Here is a 13,494-nt window from a genome sequence, read left to right on the forward strand (position 1 = left end):
AAATAACTGTATACTGCTGTGCTTCTACTGGACAACTGAATTTCCCCCTTGGGATAATAAAGGTATCTATCTATCTATCTATCTAAATCTACTGTAGCCTATGACCAGCAAAAAAATGGCCGCTAGAAGCCCTCAAAATGGACCATTTAATGATGGCGGCCACCATTATGCTGAAAAAAAGTGCCAATATCTCGGCTAAAAAGCCACTTTCGTGTGTGTGTGTGTGTGTGTGTGTGTGTGTGTGTGTGTGTGTGTGTGTGTGTGTGTGTGTGTGTGTGTGTGTGTGTGTGTGTGTGTGTGTGTGTGTGTGTGTGTGTTTGCTTAGACATGGTCTGCACGTGTGTGGTGTGGGGCTGTCATGTTGTTGTGTTGCTGTTGGTAGTCATGGTTGCCAGTTCCCACCTGATGTCATGTGGGAGTACAGACTCATCCAGACCAAGCTGAGTGACTGCTAGCTTGCATAACGTCTTCAGGCTAGGCCTTAAATCTAAGATGTACAGGTCATCAGACATTGTATTGTGCGCTGTGTGTCCTCCATGGATGATGATACGATCTCCCACCATGCAACAGCACATCCCATGCATCCTACAGTGGTCTTTCCCTTTGGGCTCAACCTGCTCCCAGGAAAGCGTCTCTGGTCTTAAATTCCACAGATCATTGAAGCACTGTTTCCCATTCCAGCCACCAAATATGTACAGCTCTCCATTGTAGGCAAAGGCTGAATGACACCGACGTTCTTCTGGGAGAAGCTGTGCAGAAGGTGTCTTCAGCCAACAGTTTGTCTCTGTGTCAAACACTGTACTGTTGTTTAAGTTTCCCCCATTCACCCTGCCCCCAAATACAAATATCTTCGTTCCAATGATGTTGGCAGAGTGATTGTGGGAAGCAGGGGGAGGAGTTCCTCTGGTGTTAATGAAAGACCAGACCATTTTTCTGGTGTCCAACTTGTACATGTCATTAGTCCATCTAGTCAGCTGGGTGCCTCCTCCATACACATACATGACCTTCTCCAGGACACAGGCTGAGTGGTTATACCTTGCTTCAGGAATAGACCCAGATGTATTGGGTTTGAACCAGATGTGGGTGTCAACATCAAAGGCATAAAGCACATTGCAGTAAGGATACCGTCCTCCCCAGATGTAGGCAATCTCTTCTACCAGCACAGCTGTGTGTCCATATCGCCCAGAGGGAACCTCAATGGGACTTTGTCCTCTTCCATTTGGCACTAGGGGCAACTTCCTCCAACGCAAAGACACTGTGTTGAAGATGTGGACTTCAATCTGATCACTGTTGTTCAGGAAGTTGTTGTGTCCTCCAAATGAGTACAGTTTGTGTCTGACCACCACAGCAGCATGGTGGGAAGTCTTAGGTCCTCCTTTCAGAGCTATTGTCCAGTGAAACATTTCACAAACAAGCACCACCGGGAATTAGTTCAAATAATAATTTACAGTTTCTTAAAGGACAGTTTACTCAGCTGGAATAGTTGTTGAATGACATTTGGTTCATTGGACGTTTGCTTTTAAGACAAGTACATTGGTTGTTATGACAATGTTGTGATGTCATTGCATGATGACATTTAGATCCATCCATACTAGTACAGAGCCCTGGTGGATCCCGGGCAACTAAGGAAGTGGGTTTAAGTGGCTAGACTGACATGATTACACCCACACACTGCGTGAATATTATGTAGCGTTGAAGTGACTTAACACCTGAGGCAGATTAGGTCTTCTAAATCCTATCAGTTTCCTGAAAAATGTTGCCATATGTGTGGCGGAGAGAGTCGCAGCCCCAGCCTGAAGCCCCAAAATCTAGTATCTGCCCTCGTTCCATATAGGGATATCCCTTTGGAGTAAAGGTTAAGATATTGGGAGACCCGGGTTCGAAGCCAGGTGGGGAGGTTCGGATCACCTCTGTTACATATGACTGGTGCTCAAACCAACATTATTATTAGTGTGGTTGCCCAACATGTCAACACACTGTAGTCCTGGGGAAACCTTATTTATTCTAGATAAACTTTTATTCTAAATAAACTTTATTTGTGAACAGGTTTTTACCTTTACATTTTTACATTTGGGAGTGGTGCTAGCTGGAGTATTGGTGGAGCATCACATGACAGTTAGCTTGCTGCAGAATATAGTCACGTCGGCAACCACACTTGCAATTTCCAGTTGCATCTTTCTAGTTGCTTGAGGTTTGCGCCCGGTTTACCTGTTACATAGTGAAGTGAAACCTGACCAATCATGGAAATTGGCCCACTTATGGTCTGGTCAAAGTGTCATGTGACCCTCCGCACCAAGGGCATGTGCACCAACAACCACTACACCAACGTCACGGCCCAACAAAAGTATGATAAAGTCCAGATAAAGCAAAATGTAAACTGTGTTTCTGAGTGGGACAGGCTGGGAGGAGGCGAACTAAAAAAAAGAATAGATTGTGTTTTCTGCTCGGTTAAACTTTGCTGGAGTTTTAGTGGAGGAGGCTGGGAACAAGCACAGGAACCCATATGGTACACATGAGGATAACATACATCCACATGATCAATATTAGCTGTGTTATAGAAGTCAAATTCATGTTGCAGGTAAAAAAAACTAAAACACAATACAATTGAACAGACCATGCAGTGCTAGCAGTTCAGACAGCAGGAGAACTCACAAGGAAGAAACATCTTACAAAGTGATAACGTTTGAAAGCCATAAATTATAGGCCTATTGGCAAGCCATATTGTAAGAACTTAAAGTTGGGTAACTGATGTATTTATGTTGGGTTAAAAGGTTAAAGCACTGTGTTGCTATTATTGAGTGTTTGCTCAGTAACAGTCTCCCTGTCTCTCCATGCAGCCATAAGCATTAGAAAATATTGTACATTTTCAGATTTTTGTTGTGTTGCTGTTGGTAGTCATGGTTGCCAGTTCCCACCTGATGTCATGTGGGAGTTCAGACTCATCCAAACCATGCTGAGTGACTGCTAGCTTGCATAACTTCTTCAGGCTAGGACTTAAATCTAAGATGTACAGGTCATCAGACCTTGTATCGTGTGCTGTGTGTCCTCCATGGATGATGATACGATCTCCCACCATGCAACAGCACATCCCATACATCCTACAGGGGTCTTTCCCCTTGGGCTCAACCTGCTTCCAGGAAAGGGTCTCTGGACTGAAATTCCACAGATCATTGAAGTACTGGTACTGTTCCCCATTCCAGCCACCAAATACGTAGAGCTCCTCATTGTAGGCAAAGGCTGAATGACTGTAACGTTCTTCTGGTAGAAGCTGTGCAGAAGGTGTCTTCAGGTCACAGACATTGTATTGTGTGTTGTGTGTCCTCCATTGATGATGATACGATCTCCAACCATGCAACAGCACATCCCACACATCCTACAGGGGTCTTTCCCCTTGGGCTCAACCTGTTTCCAAGAAAAGGTCTCTGGACTGAATTTCCACAGATCATTGAAGCAATGTTTCCCATTCCAGCCACCAAATACGTACAGCTCTCCCTTGTAGGCAAAGGCTGAATGACACTGACGTTCTTCTGGGAGAAGCTGTGCAGAAGGTGTCTTCAGCCAGCAGTTGGTCTCTGTGTCAAACACAGTATTGTTGTTTAAGTTCCCCTGGCTCCCCAAGCCCCCAAATACAAACATCTTTGTTCCAATAATGGTGGCAGAGTGACCTGCTGAAGCAGGCGATGGAGTTCCCCTGGTGTTAATGAAAGACCAGACCATTGTGCTGGTGTCCAACTTGTACATGTCATTAGCCCTTCTAGTCGGCAGGGTGTCTCCTCCATACACATACATGACCTTCTTTAGGAGACAGGCTGAGTGGTGATACCTTGCTTCAGGAATAGATCCAGAAGTGTTGGGTTTGAACCAGCTGTGGGTGTCAACATCAAAGGCATAAAGCACAGTGCAGTAAGGATTCACTCCTCCCCAGATGTAGACAATCTCTTCTACCAGCACAGTTGTGTGTCCATATCGCTCGGAGGGAACCTCAATAGGATTTTGTCCTCCTTCATTTGTCACTGGGGGAAACTTCCTCCAACGCAAAGACACTGTGTTGAAGATGTGGACTTCAATCTGATCCCTGTGGTAGTTGTTGACTCCTCCAATGAGTACAGTTTGTGTCTGACCACCACAGCAGCATGAGGTAAGTCCATAAGTCTCCAGGTTGCCAGAGGGAGTGTAGCGCCCGGGATTACATTAGATAATTGACACGGGTGAAAAATGGCTTACAAAATCGTGGGATAAAAAAAATTAAAGGATAGGTTTTGTGTGGATCAGAGCAACGGTGCGCCTCGCAGGTCTGCATGTTACGTTTGTGACGGACAACCACCCACCGCCTGCCTGTCTGCCCGCCGTTGGTTGACCCTCTTGGCAATTTTAATTATAGGATAAATAAATAACTTCCAACACCATCCTGCCTCAGGACCTTGAGATTGATCACGGGGAAATCTCGCTCTTTCGATGGGTCATTCTTTCGACTATGAGCAGTGGTAGGTTAGCTACTCACCCGTGTCACGGTTACTGAGGTTTGGGTTAGGTTTAGGCATAGAGGTTAACATTCACCCATGTCGGCAGGTTAGCTACTCACCCGCGTCGGCAGGTTAGCTTTTCGCGTCGAAAGAATGGACCGTTGAACAGATGCTATGTCGCAATATCAGCCAGCACGCTCCCATTGACCACATGAACCCAAGAGTCCCTATTCTGGGCATGTCATAACAAACCAATATACAGTGAAAATAGCTGAGCTTGTAGATCACCTATTTTGAAGATATGTGGCGGGAAAAAAGGAAGGCACCATGTACAGAAATGTGCAGGTCAGGACCCCGTTCAACATAGTCTATATAGGTTTAAACCAGGGGCATAGTTCTGACGATTTAAAATGACTCCAATACGGAAGTAAAACTTCCTATGATTGGCCGCTAGTTGCGCTGTTTTCCCCCCCGGCTGATCGCAAAAAGAATTGTTCTCCATTGGATCCCATTCATTTCCCCTTTCGTTTTCTAACCTTAATTAACATTTTCATGAATACTGTATGGTTCCTATCGCTAGTTAAAAATTGCCTTTCAATCACCATCATATTCGTTTTGTCGAAATGTGGTCCAATTCATTTTAAAATAAATTATAAAGTTGTGGGGGGGGGCAACTAAACTGATACCAGCCGGCTGTGTTCTTCTTCGTGTGCTGTATTTCGGGAGGCTCCGACCACATTCTCCCATGTATCCCTGCGGTTGCACGTGACCGTTGGCAGCCAATAGCATCTCTGATGCCTTTACAATTCTATGATGGCGACACCCATTCCAAGGGGTAGAAAGGGCCATTTGCGCTGCATAGAAACCAATGGCTTCGCATCGTCCATATTTTTCTACAGTCTATGGTTTAAACCAATCAGAGTCAAACAAATGTTAACATGGCAAAAAAACACATCACCCATTGTAAAAGAGCAAAATGCAGTTCTATCTGGACCCAAAACAATACACTTTAGCAATCCTGACCACCTACAAAATCAAGTTCTGGCTCAGCACACACAGCCTGCCGATTGAAACGGGCAGATTCAGGAAAGACGATAGACTACTGTATGCCAACAATGAAACTGATCAGCTGTGGAAACAGAAATGTATTTCTTCAAGGAGCGTGTTGGTTCAAATCAGCTCAAGGCGGACGGACAGGTGGGCATAGAGATATATTGATATAGCAGACAGACAGACAGACAGACAGACAGACAGACAGACAGACAGACAGACAGACAGACAGACAGACAGATAATGATATCTCATAGCTGCCACTACCCCACAGACTATCTTGAGAGTCTGTTTGCGCTGAAAACTGAGCAGTACAGCCGTGTCTGTTTGTATGAAATAATAATGATGACATGGAACACACACGCACGCATACACAGGCTGACAGGCACAGAATGAACGATCATGGACACAGCATGCCGTATTCACACACAGAATACGCTATACTCACACCACGAGATGAGCGAGCACTGGGACACACATGCACTTCCTCTGCATTCTATTACAGAGAACCCAGCATGTTGTATTCTGTATGTGAATACTCCATGCTGTTTCCCCAGTTTCAACGTCTTGTTTGTGTGTGTGTGTGTGTGTGTGTGTGTGTGTGTGTGTGTGTGTGTGTGTGTGTGTGTGTGTGTGTGTGTGTGTGTGTGTGTGTGTGTGTGTGTGTGTGTGTGTGTGTGTGTGTGTGTGTGTGTGTGTGTGTGTGTGTCTGCGTGCGTCTGCGTGCGCGCGCGGCTGCGTGCGTGTGTGTGTAGTACTGCGTACGTGCCTATGGACGTGTCTTGTGTGTTTTATGTGTACATAGTGCTGTGTTAGTTCTTCCAGGCCATTAACATGAACGTAATATTTCATAGCAGCGTAGCCGCGCTGGCATGCCAACACTTTTAACGGTGCCGCCTGCAGACATTTACGCAGCAATTACTGTTAACATCTAGCCTAGCATACTAAACCTCTGGGACACATGTATAGTGCATTATGTTTACTGTCGTACATTCAAAATAATGTTTGGCGTCTTAATGCGTTGTTGTAGCAGCTGATGAGATTTTAAAAAAGAGGCCTAAAATATATACATACTACATAATACATTTCACTGGTATTTTAACATTCATTCATTCAGTCCTGTTTACTTGAAAACTCTTAGCGTCACTATTCACTAATGAATTATATACTGTAGCTGCTACGTAGATTCAAATGTTTGGCTTTTTAATGCAATGTAGCAGCTTATATAGGAGGGAAAAAACAGCCCTAGGCTAGAATCCTTTTCACTTGTATTTTATCGTTCACTGTGTCCATGGTGTACAGTAGTGTTAACAACACTACAGTACACCGTATAAACAGCTGGAATGCTCATCTGATAGATTAAAATGGTGGGAAGTATGTTACAATGCTATGCCTGAACTGGAGTCAACATTGAGCAAGGACGTGCAGAGAATGTTAGAGAGGCAGGGGCTGAAATCTCTAAAAGGGCCTTTTGGTGGAAATATCAAAAATAGCAGACCTCCAAGCTCACAATGCGTTGTGAGCTTGGAGGTCGTTTGGAACCGTTGCCGGAACCATCACAGTCACTTTACTTTGTGAACTTTTGGCTCAGTACATTGGTCTGCTCTACTTTCCCACTACACCTAACTTCTTCATTGTGAGCTTGTAGATTTGCGTCCAGAATAGGGATGCTATAGGGTTCATGTGGTTAGTAAAAAAAAAAAAAAATCACACAAAGATTTGGCGGCCCCCCTGCAGTATCTCTGGGGACCCCCTAGTGCAAGGGTCTTCAACAGGGGGTCCGGGACCCCTAGGGGGTCCTCAGAGTTACTACAGGGGGTCCTCCAAATCTTTGTGTGATAGAAACTTTTTTTCTCCTTTTTTATATTAACCATTTGAAACCTAGTGTCCATATTCTGAGAACTTTAGCCAAAAAGTTCACAACGCCTTGCAGCGCGAGGCGTTGTGAGCTTGTAGATCGGCTATTTTCGGCAAAGAGGTATGGTGTAGAGGGGAAAAAGAGCAGACTAAGTACATATAGTAAAAGGTTAAGTCTATTAAGTATTGACAGTTCAATTGGTTAAATATCTTAAAATACAAATTGACATGAATCCAAAATGCACTGATGATCGTGCTGACAAACAATGAAACTATATGGAATCTCTGAAAAGGTTGTGGGGGTCCCTACTTCATCGCAGTCTCAACTAAGGGGTCCTTGGCCTGAAAACGTTGAAGACTCCTGCCCTTGGGATGATTCTGCCCGACAGCGACAATGTACAAACATGCGTGTACACCAGTATGCGTGCATGTGTCGACGCAGCATACATTTGACAGGCAGTTATGGCGCAGCAGAATCAATAGTGACCTAACCCTAGCTTGTTAGCACTCTGGCTCGGAACGTCCCTCATGCTAATGAGCCGCCATGAGGCTTCAGCGCAGTCAGGGAGTATTGGATCACATGTCACCCAATGAGGGATTATACGTTCATGTTAATACACATAGGAAGCATCAGGACCGCTGGTTCCCAAACACTGGGTCGGGACCCGTTTGTGGGTCGCAGACTTTTTTTTTCTTTTTTCTATTTTTTTGTTTTTAACTATTATTATTTCAAAACATTTTCAAGAAATATTCCCCAAAAAGCTAAGATTTTCCTGAATTCTAAGTAATTTCATTAAGAAATGTTTCGGTATAGTGAAAATAGATGATCTACCGTAATTGCTGGACTATAAGCCGCACCTGAATATAAGCCGCACCAGCTAAATTTAGAACAAAAAACAAATTTAAGCCGCAGGTGCCCTTCCTGCTTCCTGCTAGAGCGCCCCTGGTGGCCGTTGGCTGTAAAAATCTATATATAAATCCTTGTTAAAGACCATTGTAAAACGAACTAATTGGCCGTTAACTGTAAAAATAAGCCGCAGGGTTCAAAACATGGGAAAAAAGCTGCGGCTTATAGTCCGGCAATTACTACTACTTATACTACTTACTAGTACTTATAAGCTCACAAGTTGTGTGCTTGTAGATCTGCTATTTTCACAAAGTTTGGAACTGATCTAGACAGCACGCGCGAGCACGCACGCACGCACGCACGCACGCATGCGCGCACGCACGCGCGGACGTACACACACACACACACACACACACACACACACACACACACACACACACACACACACACACACACACACACACACACACACACACACACACACACACACAAATATTCATTATCTCTCATATTAGTTTATTAAAAACAAAGTTGGTCTTGATAACCCCAAAGGAATACAGTAACACATCAAATCCTGGTATTGCATTGGCTCCGACATGTTCTTATTACATAATCAAAGCTTTCTGCTTTGCAGTGACCACCCTTACGTTATTATGTTCTCTCTCGACGATCATTGTTCTTAGATGGACAGATTGATACCCAGACCAATACATTGATGGAAACATAGAGGTCATTAGGTAAAAAAAAAAAAGAAAAAGTTAAATCAATGAGCTAATAACTCGACTCAATTCAATTATATTTTACTGTATCGCCGCCCCAACCGGGTCGATAACGGAGTGGGCTTCATTTCCCCCAGGTCTGCTCTGACTTTTCACTCTCTGCTAACTAGCTGTGGGCGTTCTAATCATACCTGTGTTCCCCCGCAGGAGCACACATGGAGAGCAGCGGGTGAACACACGGCTTGACAGTTAATCTGACAGCTCTAAAGGTGAGGATTAGCTTGGGGGTGGAGAGATGGGCTCCAGAATGGTGGAACATGTCCTGCAGTTGAGCTGTCCTAACACCAGCTGTAATGATGTATGCAAATGTTCAGGGGCTATCAGGGACATGCTGGGCCCCTGATTCAGCCCGGGAAAAAGAGTTGGAGAGGCCCTCATTGCGCGCTATAGAGAGAGATCTCTCTCTATACAGGACAGGCCGGGAATGAACCGGCCGTTCGGGAGTTGTCTCGCTTTTCCCAATGACCAGCGCGTCCCTGGGGGCTATAGTGGAACCGCAGGGGGTCAATCTTCTTAATGTCGCAGGTTGTCAACATTTGCGGGTGCCGGCCGGGAACGCCTGCCGGGGGCCCAAAAATGGACCTTTACGAGTCCGTAACTCAAGAGAGTGTATGGAATGGAATCAAGTGGTTTGAGGGGTTGTAAAAGCATGTAGATCGGCTTATTTTCTGCGAAGATATTTTTAAACAGATAATACAGTACACTCTTAGAGCCCTAGGGACGGATACACTTTTCTTTTCAGAATACACCAAATCCCTTCGGCAAATATAGCTGATCTGTTGGGGCGCCTGCTGGCCTACTGGTCTTGGCGCATACCACATAGGCATTGCCACATAGGCATTGATGCCTGACGGCGTTGCCGGTTCGATTCCCGATCCAGACGACCTTTGCCGCATGTCGCATCTCTCCCCCCATTTCCTGTCAGTCTACTGTCCTATCAACTAAAGGCATAAAAAGCCCAAAAACAAATCTTTAAAAATAAAAATACCTGATCTGCTATTTTTGGCAAAATGTTCCCCCCCAGAATATGTATGCTGGGGTTCAAGTGGTTAATACAGTCAGAGATGTTTAATGAGGAGAATTCTGAGCAAGTTTATTGCTGCGTGTTGGAATGCAACCATGGCAAGGATGAGTTCAAACTACTCCACAAAGTTTGTTTGCAGTGCCTGGACAGGACGTTTAGGTAGTATTTGGGAAGAGTTAATGTAGCCTATACTGTACGAGGCCTGAGCAATGTCCCAGGCTATAGCTGCAGACGTATATGGATGTGTGGAGGATGCTATTACAGCGGCGTTAGTCATTAATCCTCTGCTATCCATCATGGGAGGAACAAGTAACATTTCTAAAATGAATCTGGGCTGCCTACGCGGCTCACAGCGGTGTGACAGATCAGCAGATTATTTCAACATTATCACCGGCTCTCCGGAGCTGTTTGTGTCCAGCGGTGGAGGAGACAGGAGAGACATCCTGTATAGGCCAGTGGTTCTCAATGTGGGGTCCGGGGACCCTCAGCGTTCTTGAACTGGTTCAGGTTGTCTACAAAGCCACGTTACACAAAGCCACGTTACACATCTGCTATTTGAAAATGGCTAATCTACAATCCCACAGCGTCTCACGTATCACAATGCGATCTTATTTACCGGTACATCAGCTAAATAAAAAAACACAAATGGGATATCTTTTTGTCATTTTAACTACAAAAATCGTGAACGTTGGTCCCTGCCCCTGTCACAAAATATTTTATGATAGGGGTCTGCGGCCAAATACATAATTTAATTTGGGGGTCCTAGACATGAAAAAGTTTGATAACTGCTTCAGGTGAGTGGTTCACAAACTGCATGGTTCGCAACTCAAACTTGGACTGCAGAAGATAGGCCTACTGTATCTATTGGGTTGCTGAATCGTGTACAGCATCATTAGAATGGCAGCACAATTACATGAGCCATTTATAGTTGGGCTTCATAAAAACAGCAAATTCTTGCTTGACCTGACTTGTTTTACTTATTAGTAAGGCTTTACAACAAACCTATACAGGGACGGATTTACCCCCGCGAGGGCCCCTGGCCGATAATTTTTTAGGGCCCCCCCACCCTCCACCATAACCTTCCCGACACGCACTACCCAGCTCGGATTGTAAGCCAAGATGATCATCTGTGGGCCAAGAAAGCACCTGTAGACAACAGAGGAGGGGCCCACAAATTTGATTTTTAATTAACATATCCAATACATTTTTTGGTAAATTGTCAATGACCACGCGGCCCAGTTCCCCCAAGGGCCCCTGAGAGCCAAGGGCCCCTGGCCCCACCGGCCCAATAATGGTTAATCCAGCCCTGAACCTATACCTGGACGTAAAGAAAGATGCAGGAGCGTACAGTATTGGCCAGATGTATGGATGGAGGATCAAGACGACTGGACACACTGTGGATGACCTACAGAGAGATTCAGGTTTTGCTTCTGGTGCACATATATTCTAAAGCCTACACATAAAATCTGCATTCCTCATTTAGTTTATCTCCTGTTTCGGGACCGACAACTCTGTGCACTTCTGTGTGGAGATTTTGATTATCCATCAGGCATAGACTATATGCCCGATGGACGGACGGACAGACGGACAGATGGACCTGTATTGATCCCCTTAAGCTAAGAAGCATAGATATGTATTATGACACATGAATTTCCCTGCTTTATTATTTATTAATTGTGCTTTTCATATGAATTGTCTGCTAATTCTAGTTACCATACTTTATTCTGCGAAAACAGGGCCTCAAGTACAGACCCCAGGGGGACCCCGGTTATTGAAGTATATAGGGTTTAAGTGGTGAGGACTGAAATGAGATTGGTAACACTTTTTGGATATTTATAGTAAGTTTGAGACCACCTATAGTGTTTTTTATTTTATTTTACTTTGTAGATTGACCGCTTTGGCACAAAGTAGTGATAACTTTGGAAATTGAGTAAATCACTTAATCCCTGGATTTTCTTAAGTATTGCAGCATTGTGATATCCACATCCATATCCACTTGAAAGTCTGCAGGCGAGGAATGAAGAAAACAATACAGAGAAAGTACAAAAGTTTGAGAAAAAGGACAATATATGACTCAGCAGGACGAGGAATGGAAAACAAGAGAAGTGAAACAACCCGTGGAGGAAGAAGTATCCTCAAGTAAATGATAATGACCTTGATAAAACAAAAAAAAGATAACTTAGAAGTGAAACTCCTGTATTTAGAATTTAGCTGGAGTACAAAAATACAAAAGTATTGGCATGAAATTAGTACCAAAGGAAAAGCATATGCATTGTGAATTTTCCATTTCATAATTTCTGTCAAAATTTAAAGCTATACTGTGTAAGTTGCTAAATTAGTGGTCAGTAGCGGTATTGCTTTTTTCGGCCGTTTTTCGCCCGGAGTCGTCGCGGACCACCGCCGCGGACCACCGGAGCGGCGCCGCAAACCACCGCGACCGATACGAATCCGTGGAGGGGTAGAACGATAGAAAGAATCCTTCACCATGGTAAACACTGCTACTTCCTGAAGATACGGCAGATACGCTGTGATTGGCCGGTAGTGTATCATGTGTGTATGATCCGCGATGTGATTGGCCAACGTATACACAACGTATACAGATGATGCAGATGACGTAATTTTTCCGCGAAATCCGGTCCCCGGCCAGGATCATAGAAAACATATAAAGAGAAGGCTTTAGAAGCTGAAAATAACGGATTGGGTGTTCTAAAACTTTAGCGATTTAACAGTTAGGACATTTTTAAGATTTGTTTTATAAAAAAAGTTACATGGTATAACTTTAAAAAAGAAAATGTCGCATTGCGAAGTATAACCATAGGGCTTAAGTGGTTAATGCACTTTTTGTAATAAGAATCAAAATCTGCAAAGTAACTTACTTGTAAGTAAAGCTGTTAAACTGGAGTGAAAAAGCACTATGTTGGTTTGCCACTGAGAGTGAAATTGAAGTATGACTAAAGTACAGAGAAATTGAAATCTTACAGCAAGTAACAAACTAAAGAAAAAGGTATTGGAGCAAATGTACTTGTCGGGTGGGAATTTTTAGGATTTTAATTCAAAAATAAGAAAAGTAGCAGATGAACAAAAAAGAATGTGAGGCTTTGAGCTTGTGGATGTGCTACTTTTGAAGCGTTTGTGTGACACTGTAGGATGATCAGGTAGGACATCAATTTCCCCCAAAGAATATGCCCCGACAGCAACGTTATAGGTAGTTGCTGATCCCTTCAGCAGCAGTTTCTCTCAGCACCTGCAAGTTAATACAGGTGCCACAAAGTGAAGCAAGTCTGACTCTGAACTTCTACCATTGTACCTAATCACCAGGCCTGGAATTTCATCTTTTTATCGACAAGGCCACAACCAATGTTTTGACTATATATATATATATATATATATATATATATATATATATTTATTTATTTATTTTTTATTTAGGGTTAAAGAATGATTTCATTTCATTTCACACAGTAGGCTATAACT

Source organism: Nannobrachium achirus, assembly GCF_963921795.1.
Source record: "Nannobrachium achirus genome assembly, chromosome: 6".
Taxonomy (NCBI): domain Eukaryota; kingdom Metazoa; phylum Chordata; class Actinopteri; order Myctophiformes; family Myctophidae; genus Nannobrachium; species Nannobrachium achirus.